Raw genomic sequence first — 14207 nt, 5'->3', positions numbered from 1 at the left:
CGCATTTTCTGTGTAACATAAGTGCAGTTCATTTCTTGGTATCTACTATTAACCTGTTTGTGCTTCAAAAATATGGTAATAAAATGCAAGGCAATGCAGCAAGCCACAAACTCCTGCTTTGCTCAATCGTGCTAAATGAGTTAACGTATGTAAAATTGATGTGAGATGGTACGTCATCATGTTATTTCTAAAATATTGATTCCATCGAAAAATTCCCAATAGGGATTTATATTGCAACCACGTACTTTCAAAATAGCAGGGCATCTACATTAGCAAGTGAACAGATGTGTCACCGTATTGTATCCAACATTTCTGCACACACTAATTGCAATAAAAGCATGCGTTACAGCAAGCGACCTATGATCTAAAGATGAAAATAACTGCATGTTTTCAAAAAGGAGCAACTTGTAAAACGCAGTCGTTTCAGACGGATTGTGACAAGTAAGGGGGTTTTAGTGCGGTGGTTTATTGCACTCTCTCGTCGCAGGTCATCCCTCAGGGAGCCGAGAGAATGAGGAAGAGGAGGAGGAGAAGTGAGTGAGTGGGTGGGGTGATGGAGTGAGAGGAGGTTCAGTTGAGAGAAGTTGTAATTAGCCGAGCGATTCGCTGGGAGCGCGGCAGCCTGATTAAACCGTGTTTTGAGACAACCAACTGTTATAGCATACCATACTCTCTACGAGTTTTCTGCTTTTCTTCTTTTACTGCTACACCTCTCCCCTCTCTCCACTCCGCTTTCATCACTAACCACCTTCCTTCCTCTTTTCGTTCCTCCGCTGCCATTTCTAATCCCTTAATCAATCCCCTTGTTCCCTGGGGCTCTAAAGCTTTCTCCAACTTATCGAAAATTTCTTCTTAGTGTTTTGTCTAACAACAAACAGCAACGACGAACTTCAACAGGCAAGTAATCGCTGTTTCTACCGCTGTCATCCCCATCCTCCTCCCTCCACCACCACCACACTGACGCTCAACACAAATTATCAGCCGCATCTCTTTCTCAGCTCTTGTTCGCTGCAGAACACAAGAATGGAGAATGAGTGGTTTTCGACTAGGAAATGTTTTCTCCTCTTATCCAGATGACAATAAACGTTTACGACGAGAAATTATTTATTTCTCAGCTGTTCGTTTCAACGGAAGTTCATTTCAGTGCTTGGCATCTCAGTTAGAAACTGTGTCGTACACTCTTTTTTATTCTCGAAGAAAGGATTCCACCAAATGACTCCGTTCTACTTTCCTTCGGCGAGGGATTGTAAGAAATGCGTGTGGGTGGTTTGAAATAGTAGAATAGCAGTTCTTAAGAATGGAATCTCTTGTGAATGGAGGCGTAACTACGCACTTCGCTGTATTTCCATCGATGAAAAACTAATTACGGAAAGACTAATTTATTTGAAAAAAAAATAATACAATACGAAGGCTAGGATTCATAAAACGCATTCATCCTCCTGTACTGAACTTTGAGAAGTAAACTTGGAACAATGAGGTGCAGCTTTTGCTGAACGAAGAGAAAATTCTGTAAGATAAATAAAGTGATAGCTGATACCTGATAATCTCTTATCTATATATCTATAAAAGGCTAAGTCCCGACAGACTGAAATCACACCACAGCCCAAACTACTGAGCCTATAAACTTTTTCACAATAATTGTTCATGGTAGCCTCAAGACATCCACTAGGGAAGGATTTTCAAAAATTTGCCCCCCTGAGGGAGCTGGGGCCCCCCAAAAATGTTGTACTTTTTAACCGCTCATTGCACAGCAAAGTCATGAGGATCTTTTTTGTTCAGCTACGAAAAAAATTAGATCTATGCAGAAAAATTCCGATCAGGATCACAGGGGGGTCCAGGAGAGAGCATTTTTTTTTTAATTTTCATGTAAAATCACACTACAGCTGAAATAAATTGGCCTGCAGACTTAAAATTTTGCACAAATATTCTTCAAACATGCTACACGCGCACTAAGAAAGGATTTTGAGATATTTTGCCTCTAAGAGGTTCAAAGGATAAAAAAGGATCCTATTAAGTAAGCTTATGAACATGGTAAGGTGAACACCATATGAACTACTGATGTTCTTTGGCTCAAATAAAAATCATTGAATCAAATGGAACTAAGATAATTGACACATGATATTCTAAAATATGTTGTCCCGGTAATCATAAGAAAGCTTCAGATGGAGTCTCATACATTCCGATTAGAACAGAGCACAGAGATTTTCTTTGGTTAGGAGATTGTTGATAATTCTTTTTTCAAATTCAAAGTTTATTGCCATCAAGAATCACATCATTGAAAACTTTCTTAATAGACAACAAGATTACAGAAACAAGATGTCAAACATATAATATAAGATCAGCTGTGCTTTTTGAATTAAGTTTTTTTTCGGCAATTCTTCAAAATTATATTTTTATTATGTGAGTATTTCCTATTTTAGTTATATATATATATATATAATGTAAAATATTTCGTCTATGTTCAGTTTTGAAGCATCTAAATTTGATAATCTACTTTGTGAAAATACTTGAGGACTAAACATTTTGTGAATTGAAGAACTCTTTAAGACTTGACCTCTTTCGGACTTAGTGTTATCTAAATTTGAAATAAGCACAAGATTACCTTATTTTTCCTCCTTTCCCTATTATTCTGATAATGTCTTATTGTATAAATGAATGGAGAATATATATATATATATATATATATATATATATATATATAATATATATATATATTGTTGTGAAAAGTATGAGGCTGAGATGGGCTGTCATGTGTGCAGAATGCCGGAAGGGAGGGTGCCAAGAATGGTGCTGGAAGGCAAACCCGGAGGAAGAAGATTACAAGGAAGACCAAGAAAGCGGTGGGTTGACGATGTGGAAGAGGATTTGCGCAGACTGGGTGTAAGAAGATGGAGAAGAACAGCAGAATGTCGAGAGGGGTGGAAGGATGTAGTTGTGAAGGCTAAGGCTCTACATGGGCTGTAGTGCCAATAATGATGATGATGATATATATATATATATATATATATATATATATATATATATATTATATATATATATATACATTTACTTGTCTAGCACGGCCAGAAAAAGACAAACTTATGTACTAGCCATGAGTTTATTCTAGAACTTCTTTGACATTCTTCATTATTTTTTGTTGATATTTTGTGAATAAAAATCACGAGTTGATGAGAGATGTGAGTAATTCCTTATATTTGATCCAAATGGTTATTCATATTGTAGTAGTCGGGGTCACTGCAATCAAAAGTAATTTATTCTGTAGCTAATTAATTTCATACGTATTGATTTTAGCATAATGGGAGTGATTGAACTACTCAAAATTAATGGCTTACTGGACCCTCATAGAATTTATAGTAGGCCTATTCCTGGTGATTGAGACTCTCTTTTTCCAGCGTTGATTATATTTAATAATAGAGGTTTATTTAAATTTTACATTTGGCTTAAACAAAAGCCTCTCTAAATGGCTAAAAGGTTGACAACTTTTAGTTCTGTTGTTTTAACATTTTTTTTCAAATCACTCTCAAAAAGATCATGTAGTACCTACTATTGTGTTCGAGACACCTCTGGCGCTATCATAGTTTCGCCACTATTCTGTTCCATAATCCTATCTCTTGCAGTCGTCAACAATAATATAATAAAGTGAAGAACTGGCTTACGGGATAAAAAAATTATGTTTGATGCATCATCACGTCTGAACTACTGGACTGATTAACTTGAAATTTTGCATATAATTATATAGATTCTTAGTTAACCAAGGATGGTTATAGGCCTATTTTAAATTCTTCAGAATTTCATTGCGTCAAGTTTTCAGTTATCAAGTTTTAAAATAGACCCTTGCGGAGCTCGGGTTCCTGCTAGTCTGCAATAATACAGTGATTTCTTACACTGAGTAGTGGGTCATTAGCAAATAGCTTCACATCACCCTACTAGCTGATATGTATCGAATGTATTACTAGACTGTAACTATTATTGAAAAAGTAAATAAAAGATGCAGGAAAATTATATTCAGGTGGGTTAAAGAGTCCAGGGAGATGGGTAGATTCAGAGTGATCCCTGCCGTATCCACATTAGCAGCACTGGGTTTACATCTTTAAAAATAATGAATTTCATATTACCGTATTTCTAAATATGAAAAAATACTCGAAGTGATGATAAAATTATTAGTAGGAATAAGAATATGAATAAGAATGAGAATATTTTTATTGCCATTAAACAAACTTAATTGTAATAGGCTACGTCAAAATACAGTAAGTTTTTTTAAAAAACTATACATACTGTGAAACCGTATTTTTGGGGTGCCCAATATCTGTAGGGTACTATAATCTCTATCACGCAAATAAGTTTGCAGGAGTTGAAGGCTGTCTGGCTCGCAAATATAATGGGGTTCTAGCCACAGCTTTAGCTCAGTGATAAATGCATGAGTAGATATAATTATAATAGTGAACCATGAAGGGTCTAAACAACTGACACTTGCCAAGTCTTACCGCCGCTCCGTTGAAGATGTTGTAGAATACCGAGTAAGAAATCAAGAAGATAGTTAGTGACTGGTATACAATAACCATTACCCAATCAATAATAATGAGACCCAACTATTAGTTTTCTAATTGAGTCTCAAAACGCTCAGCATGAATATTGGTGTGCACCAATTTATCTATCCTTTTGAATTCTTTATTACTTACAACGCCAGTTCTGGAAGATCTCTGGAACCTTATGTGATATATAGCAGACTTATTATAACAATTATCAATGAATATTTGCTGACTGAAGAATGTGATTATCATCAAAGGATGATAAGTAATAGTTGCTCAAAATAAAACTAATTTTTAACGATTCATTAATATAATTGCACATGTTGCACAACAAAATTGTTCGGTGCCAAGACAGCATAGACTGTATAACCAATACCTACTATTACTATTTACATGAATATTTATGCTATAAAGACTCAACTATAAAAAATAAAAAAAAAATTTTTCGTTGAAATTTTTCAAAATGGCGGCCATTTTAAATTTTTGATGGCGAATATCTCGAAAACCGTCCATTTTACAGAAAATTTACAAGAGACAAAAAAGTTAGCAAATTGTTTCACGATTCCAATGATACCTAATTTATTGAGATTGGTCGAAGAATAACAGAGAAATTAATTTTTTCGTACTGCATGCATGACCACTTTTCACCATTTAAAGATCAATATTAATTTTTTTTATAATTTCATGAAAACCGTTCTCATTACAGAAATATACAAGAATAACTTTCCTCCAAATTTTATTTTACATTGAAAAATATTAATTTCACTCAAATCGGTTCACTGATACTAATGCAGCAATTGCTCAAAATGCCGTCCTTCAACTTGATTACACAGTCTGCACCTTTCAATCATGGACCGTCGAACTGCTATAAAAGCATTTTCATCATCTTGAATGGCACCTGCTGCAGCAACCACTCTTGCCACAAGGTCTTCTTCGTTTTCTACTGGCGTGCTGTAAACAAGGTCTTTCATATGGCCCCAGAAAAAAAAATCTAAAGGGTTGAGGTCAGGTGAACGTGCGGGCCACGGTACTGGTCCACCCCGCCCAATCCACCGCTGACGATAGGTCATGTTCAGAAAGTCCGTAACAACATTTCCGAAATGAGCAGGGGCACCATCATGTTGAAACCAAATATTATATCTGTTTGCAAGAGGCACATCTTCAAAAAGTTCTGGTAGTATGTCTCTTAAAAAAGTAATGTACGTGGGAGAATTCAGACGATTAGGAAGAATGTATGGTCCAATCACGCGATTACCTAAGATACCCGTCCAAACATTCAGCGAAAATCTATGCTGATAACCACGCACTTTGACCTCATGAGGATTGTCTAAGGCCCAGACGTGACTGTTGCGAGAGTTGAAGATTCCTTCTCTTGTAAAGCTGGACTCATCGGTAAATAACACATTTTCTAGAAAATTTGGTTGGATAATGTCTTGCTGATGAAACCAACGGGCACAGTTTACTCTTGGCTCATAGTCGCGTTCAACCAATGAGTGAACTTTTTGAAAGCGGAAGGGGTGAAGTCTTTCCTTGTTTAGTACACGCCACACAGAAGAAGCACTTGAATTGATTTGCTTTGCAACTGCTCTCGTACTCGTTCTAGGATTGAAATCGAATTTCTGCAATACTTCCTCTTCAAAAGCAACATTTCGAACTGCTCGAGGCCTACCAGCAATTACCCTGTTCCGTTCAAATGAACCAACTTCTCTCAGCCGATTGTGAGTTCTTGTGAACACCTTGTCGGAAGGGAGACGGCGGTTTGGAAATGCAGCTGCATACATTCTTCTTGCTTCGGTCGCATTGCCAAGAGCTGCTCCATACATGAAGTGAATATCGGTGTACTCCAGCGAACTAAATTCCATTACAATAATTAAATATTTGTGTAGAAGCAACGTAAGAAAATATTGAAACTGGAAATTTAAGATAGAAATAAGACCTAGGAAACGTGAGACTAAGAAATAGGAAGCACTACATCTGGTTATTTACTTTTAATGAAACAACAATACTTTTACAAGACAAACATTATCATCTGAAAACCATTGTAAAATCATCTGTTTGCCCATATGGAGCCATACCGAGTTTCAAAGCTTCATCTTAAATACATCTGGAATTAAAAAATTAATATTGACCTTTAAATGGTGAAAAGTGGTCATGCATGCAGTACGAAAAAAATTAATTTCTCTGTTATTCTTCGACCAATCTTAATAAATTAGGTATCATTGGAATCGTGAAACAATTTGCTAACTTTTTTGTCTCTTGTAAATTTTCTGTAAAATGGACGGTTTTCGAGATATTCGCCATCAAAAATTTAAAATGGCCGCCATTTTGAAAAATTTCAACGAAAAATTTTTTTTTTATTTTTTATAGTTGAGTCTTTATAGCATAAATATTCATGCCAAATTTCAGATCAATACAACATTTCGTTCTTGAGATAAAAATTTTTAAGTGAAAAAAACAAAATGGCAGCTATAAGGATAACCGCTGAGTTTTGGACACTTCAAATATGACATTTGTAGTCTCCTAGCATCCAGGTACAATACCCTAAAATTCTCGACACTACTTCTGAAACACCCTGTATATCAATGCAAAATAAGCTTCCAATATTTCTAATATCAACAGGAGTTATTATCATTAACAATGATATTTGCTATAAAGATATTTCTTATCTATACTTATAAAATTCTTATCTCACTAACTCACTGATCACGATTTCTAGAAAACTACTGGATGGATTGCAACAAAACTCAGAGTATAGCCTCCTTATACGTCCTAGGTGCTCACTAAGAAATTTTTTGGCGATATTTCAACTCTAAGGGTGGTTTTTAAGGGTTTAAAGTTCGTCTTTTAGCATGTATATTCTTCTTCCCCCAATTTCTCAAATTGAAATGTCCATATCATATGTTACTATAGAACTATATATTATGTTATTATATGTTCTATATGTTATTATAGAACTATAATCAAGAGAGAGTACCTATTCGAAACAGTTGATAACTAGCGACCAATCAATAATTTTGTCAGGTTGGCATTAAGTTGAGATTATTTCATTAGGTTGGCACCAAGTTGAAGAATTAATTAAAATGCATTTATCGAGAACAAATTGATAGGGCACTGCTGCTTCAATTAGAGCTATTCCTGGGATTATAGATAATTTCTATTTTTCATAAAACAAACTTTTATGACGGGAGTTGCTTCTATCAATTGATCCTATTCTATTAAGACTAAGTTTGTTTGTATATACGACAGATCGCGAAAACTGCTTAAAGGGGTATTTTAAAAACTTCAGAAGTGTCCGTTGTGGAATCTGTTTGTGAAGAATGAGGAAATTCGGCCAAAATTTAACTTGAGTGAAATAAAGGGGTTATTAATTAGAACGGCCAAGTAGCTGTTGTTGCTTTTCCTAATGTGAAAATATCTTGCATAGAAGTAAGGCGCTTTTCCCATGAATCAATTATTCCCAAACATTGATTGTTTTACCAAAGAAAATATAAGGTAGCTTTCGATAAAAATATTGGAGAATATGTATTAAAGATCGTTGACTGTCAGTATTCCTCATTAATAGCATCAATGCTCCCCTTTCAAACAATGCTGACACATTGATGTGAATCTTACCATAATCTGGTTACTTTATATCAGATGAAGGGAATAATGTTGATGATCGCTACTGTTTCAATTTCAATCATGTTTGACATTTCTGCTTTTGATGCCAGCTGTTATTATTATGTGAAATAAGCTCTCATTTAATGAAATCATAATCATTGAAGTCAATAATTATACTAAGAAAGCAATTTGTTTGAATATGTGTGTTTGTGGATTTATGTGTCTATGACGGACGGATCTCGAAAACGGCTCTAACGATTTTGATTAAATCAGGTATATATTGTGCTTGCAACAAAAAACATTATTTTGGGACAGGTCTCAACTCTGGGATAATTCGTTAAACTACCAAGAGAAAGGATTATTGGTCCCTCAAGTAGCAGCTGATCAGAAGAACGTTTACCATAGTCTGTTGAAAACGTAAGAAAGTGTGAGCCAATAAAAAACATTAAGTTATAATAGCTGTAGTTGAGTTACCAAATTTGGCGACCTTATTTTGAAACATTGCAGTATTCATGGAACATCTGGAAGAATAGGTTCAGAAAGTGACCGGATGATAGCAAAAGAAATTTAAAATCGATCTCTCCAAACACATGGTAGTTGAATGTAATGTTCATTGTGAGTTTATAGAAATGTGACTAATTTCTTCAGCTTCTGTTGTATTGGTTGTACCCAGCCATGGCCTTGAGAGAGACAGTTGCACTGTCTGTTAATTCATAATCCGGACTAAATACCACGAGAACCAATCAGAGAAGCCTTCTATTAAAAAAAACCCTGCTCTGATTAATTCTCATGAAATTTAATCCTGATTGAAATTGAACATGCTTTTGTGCTACTGGGCCTGATAATATTTTCATGTTTCAAAATCAGCTAAAAACTAAATCGAAAAAAACCTAATATTCCATCAGCTGCTCCTCTTTCCTTTCATGGTGTTATTACGACACGGGACAAACCTATTGATATTGATAGATCACAAGTAAATTCTAAAGTTGTCAATTTAGATAGAAATTAAATTGAGTTACATGTTAGTTTACATACAAATTTTCATCCCTAAGCTTTTGGTTTCAAGCTAAGATCAAAGAAAGAAATCATATAATGGTACTATAGTCAATAATCAAAGCGATTGAATAAACTCTATTCAGTTTTATGCAAATTCACATTAAAATGATCCCACTTTAATATTTAAGATTGTAGAGTTTAGGACATGTGAAATCAGCCACAATAAATGTTATACTATTATGAATGGACTTCCATGGAAGAAATTATCAGTGGATTGGCTGCTTTTACACTTTTGGATGAGTGAAACGAAAAGTAAGTGACAGGCTATGCCAAAAATTCAGAATAAGCAAGAGATCCAAGAATAGGCTACCAGAGTCATCAAATTCCGAATCAACTTAATTTGGAATTTAATCTTCAATTGCCAAAGCAAAAATAACATGATCACTGCTAATTTGATAACTGTCAACGGGAAATGAATAAAGTCCATGCCAATGAATAAAGTCGAGGGCGACTCTTAAGTCCCACCCCATATCTTACAAAATTCGCTGCAATAAGACTACTCTTCTACAGAGCACTTCCAATACATCAATTAATTATTTGAATGATTTGACTCAATAATTTTTATGACAAGTTGTGGCCTAATCTCAAAAACGATTATAACAATAAATTTTGGTAGGATTTAGATTATAAATGTTTCACAAAAATAATTTCATCTTTTAATTCCCGTAGCAAAGCACGGGTGCCCTGCTAGTACTGATATATAAATTCGGATTGACTAAGAATTTAGCAAATTTGAGCATGTTCAGTTCATAGATTCAATAAATATATATCAACCAATTACTAATAATCCATAAATTGATTGTTTCAAATCTCAGGGACGTGAATTCGTGCTATGCATGGGAATAAGCTTCCTACAGATTTCAAAATATATTTATAAAAAGAGTTTTCAATAAATTATATGCTAATGTTTAACACGTTGCGAAGAATTATTTAAGCTTGAATCAAAAGTTATATAGTGCTTTTGAATAACTCCCCAATTCACTAAAAGGCCTTATCAATGAGCTCATTAACTAACTCTCACTCCATAGACGTTCGCTGAAGTTCTCGATGAATAATTAATTAACTATCTCCAACAATTAATTAGCCAAATTCTTTTGACTCTGCTGGGCTACGAATCATGGTCCAGATCTATGGTCCTATGGGCTACGGATCTATGGTCCAGATCATAAATAATTTTTTTATCAGTATTAGCTCCTGAATGGGAATATTTTACAGTTAAGAACTCATAATATCCACCGAGTTCACAAATAGAAAAATAGTTAATATACTTAAATAATTTTACATTAAAAATGGGCTGGCTTGTTCATTTAAAATAATTGAAAACGAACCCTATTTTTTCTTCTGATGCGTCTATCTTCCACGAAATCTCAAGCCACAGAGCCATGTTCCTAGAAAATTTTCATCTTCTTCCTCTAAAATTTGTAAGCCCTCGCCTGATTGGTTTTCAGGTCTTTGTAAGACGTGATATGATTGACTATTCAAGATTCAGAGTTTTCTTAGTTTTTTGTTATACAACAAATATATAGAAAATAGCTATTATTATTTATTAACATTAAATTTATTGTAGGTTACTAAATTGAATATTCTTCATAATACAATAAATAATATAATACTTCTATAATAATACCTAGAATGAAATACAAGCTCATTCTTCAAAAATTATATATTTTCTTTTGAATTGTATTTGTGTCAGATACTAGGTATTCATTTATATTATAAAAAGGGTGGTTCTTCAACCATCTATTTAAAACATGTTTAAAAGCTTTTTTCGGCAGATTCCGCACCCATAAGGGAAGTTTATTGAACATCGGTCGTCTCTGATAAAGATGACTCATGTGTGTTTTTGGCAATCTAATTTGGGGAATAGAAATCTGATCGATTTCTCGTGTTAAAAATGTGAATCAAATTGTTATAAATGTATAATGTTGGAACTGTCATGATTTGAAATTTTACAAAACTGTCTGTAAATGGAGATTGGCTGTCTTGGCTGAAGATTGCCAATAATTCTTATTACTTTTTTTGAAGAATGAGTAACTTTGTGGCAGTGCTACTATTTCCCCAGAGTATAACTCCATATGCTAACAAGGAATGGAATAGACCAAAATAAGCTGTTAAAAGTACATCTGAACTTACACAGTATTTCAATTTTCTCATAAGATATATGTCACTCTAGACATTTTTCTGCACACATATTCACTTGCTCCCTCCATGTTAATTTACTATCAATATGGAGACCTAGAAGCTTAACAGCTTGATTTTCATTTTCATTAATCAGTGAGAAATATATTAGTTCTGTCTTATAATCATTAATTACAAGTTTATTCACTTCAAGCCAGGTTTTGGATACTTTTATACATTCTTATAGCTTAGTCCTAACACCTAACATATTCTTATGAGAGCACATTAATGTAGTATCGTCTGCATACAGTATAGGCAAGCCTAATGGAATCACACCACAGTGAATGTCATTGAATAATATTAGGAAGAGATAGGGTCCAAGGATTGAACCTTGAGGAACACGTGATTTCACATCAAAAATTTCAGATTTTCTATTATGAACAATTACAACTTTTTTTATATTCAAATATGATTCAATCAGTTCTAGTTCCTGTCTAACAATTCCATAAAACTGCAATTTCGTACAATGCGATAGAAGTGAGGATGAGCGAGTAAGAGAGAATAAGTGCTTCAAGGGATATTATCAATTATGGAGAACAAAACTGATAATTAATGGTTGCTATTTATCAAGCAGTAGAACATATGCCGTAATGAATGAGCCAGAAAATAGATAATGATGATGACAGAGCGGTAGAATTTCGCAACCTATTAACTGTGTGGCAAATGGAATCAAACGAGCGGAATGACAATCAGACAAGCGAATTGAAAGATCGAAATTGTTTTGTGGGTGCATTTACTGCTAAGTTGGCATATTGTAATTAAAACAAGAGTGATATTATGTGCTTCTGATTATATCTGAGTGAGCAAAATGATAGTTTGCTTTTGTGGTTGTTGGACTGTAGGGGTCCTGTGTTAAGACCTGCAGTCTGCAGTGGCTGACCGACGTCCAAAGATGCCACGCGCCGATTAGAACGGGCAAGTTGCCTAGAGCGCCTGCTGACTGAGTCTCCTCTGCTCTCAGTGCTCGGTATTGTAACGTTATAGCCTTGTCGAGCATCACCGACGTACCACGCTCCACCCATCACCGTCTAGATTGCTAGATCGCTGTCTCTTGATAATGATTATAATAATTATTAACAATGTTCCGTCCCTTTTACCAATATCTTTCACTGCAATATTTTTCTCTTGTAACATCTGCTTTCGATGATGATAGAATTTCATCGTGTTCTACAGCTTCTAGATGTTATTCCGACCGTGCATTCTTGAAAGAATAATAAATTATTGTAGGTTATTTTGCTTATTTGATTGAATAGAATTTACGAATCTATTGTGTCATGAAACTGAAAAGAGCCGAGGTATAAACATTATAAAGGATCGAACTAATTGAAAGATGATTAAACATTCAAACTTAGTAGAATTGGATAATTGATATTAATTCCACCTGAAATAATAATTCACTCAAGAATTTTGATAGCTTTTTTTGACTTTAAAATTATCATTCATTATGATTACTTTTATCATATGTAACCCATATGACAGTTGCAATAAATAAAGGCCACTTGTGCCGTACTATTGCACGCAAATTGCCTAAGCATATACTCATAAATCATCAAATTATTCAAATGACTGTCAATAATCCCAGAAATGGAGTTAACAATCAACTAAGTGAAGAGCATTTATGAAGAGAATCCTCATTCCTAGACAATAAAGAATGATATGTAATGTTCGAATCCCATGTATTGCTAAAAAATACTATTTCTCATCTCAGATCGGTTGATTCTTTTGTTGAGTTGATTCTCAGCAGCTACGAATAATTCCATCGTATGATGAAGAAGAATGTTTCGACATTTTTTTATTGATGCCCTCTGTTATGGAATGGCTAAAGGATAACAAACCTGTGTAGTTACTGATGAATGGTGTTTTTCATCTATCCAATTCTTGTGTCGTCGTAAATAACAAATACTTTTTTGTGCCTTCTTAACTTCAAGTGAATCGAATGAATACATTTGTCAAGCTTTAATCGTTACAATTTAATGTCTGAAAAATGTAGCTTTAATGACTGAGCATAAAACTATAGATGAGAGCACGATACGAGCTGCTTTCTGGTAATTAATTCCAAACGTTTTAAGAGGAGCGCTAAACGGCGTTTCCTGAAATCACGAGCAGGTGTTGCCAACCGACTTGAGTTTGAAATTAATTATCGATGAATGAGTTCGGTTCGATGCTTGCCTCTCCTGTCACCTGCCCTACCTCTGCCTGTTGCCTGTTGCCCACCCCATGCCGATACAACAACAAGTTCTCGCGACCTCAACAACTACAAGCCGAAACTCTGCTTTCTGATCATTCCGGAGTCCACATCCTTTCAAAGTCGTAACTTTACTGGTTCTATTAACCCATTCGCTCTTCCTCTCCCTCCAGGCCATTCAGACAGCTGATTTCTATTAGAGAAAAATATATCCAAACAATATTCATGCTCGATGATTTGGAAGGATATGGAAAGCTGCTGAGTTCTCTACATAGTTTTGAGAGCTTGGAAATATCATGGTTCAACAAGACCAGTTGTTACTACTTAATAGAAGATAGTTGACTATGAAGAATATTTATATTTCGTACGTGGGTCATGAAGATGATGTCAATGTCTGTATTTCAATGTTTAATTATCAGAATTACTATTCCACCAACTGTAATTTGAGCCCAAGTGGCAGTAGTGACCACTGGCAAAGAGGAGGAATCCTAGAGGTAAAATAAAAAAGTCAGCAGTGCTCTTAAGAAAATGACTATTGACGACACTTTTTGGATTTAAAATTCAAGGGGTTAGCAACTGAATTTATTCAATTTCAAGGGGGAGCGACCATGGGCTTGGAGGGAGGTGGGTGCTAGGCACCCTTCCCAAGTGGATACTAT

The sequence above is a fragment of the Nilaparvata lugens genome, chromosome 1 (assembly GCF_014356525.2).
Source record: "Nilaparvata lugens isolate BPH chromosome 1, ASM1435652v1, whole genome shotgun sequence".
NCBI classification, from domain to species: domain Eukaryota; kingdom Metazoa; phylum Arthropoda; class Insecta; order Hemiptera; family Delphacidae; genus Nilaparvata; species Nilaparvata lugens.
This window is presented reverse-complemented; position numbering follows the sequence as displayed.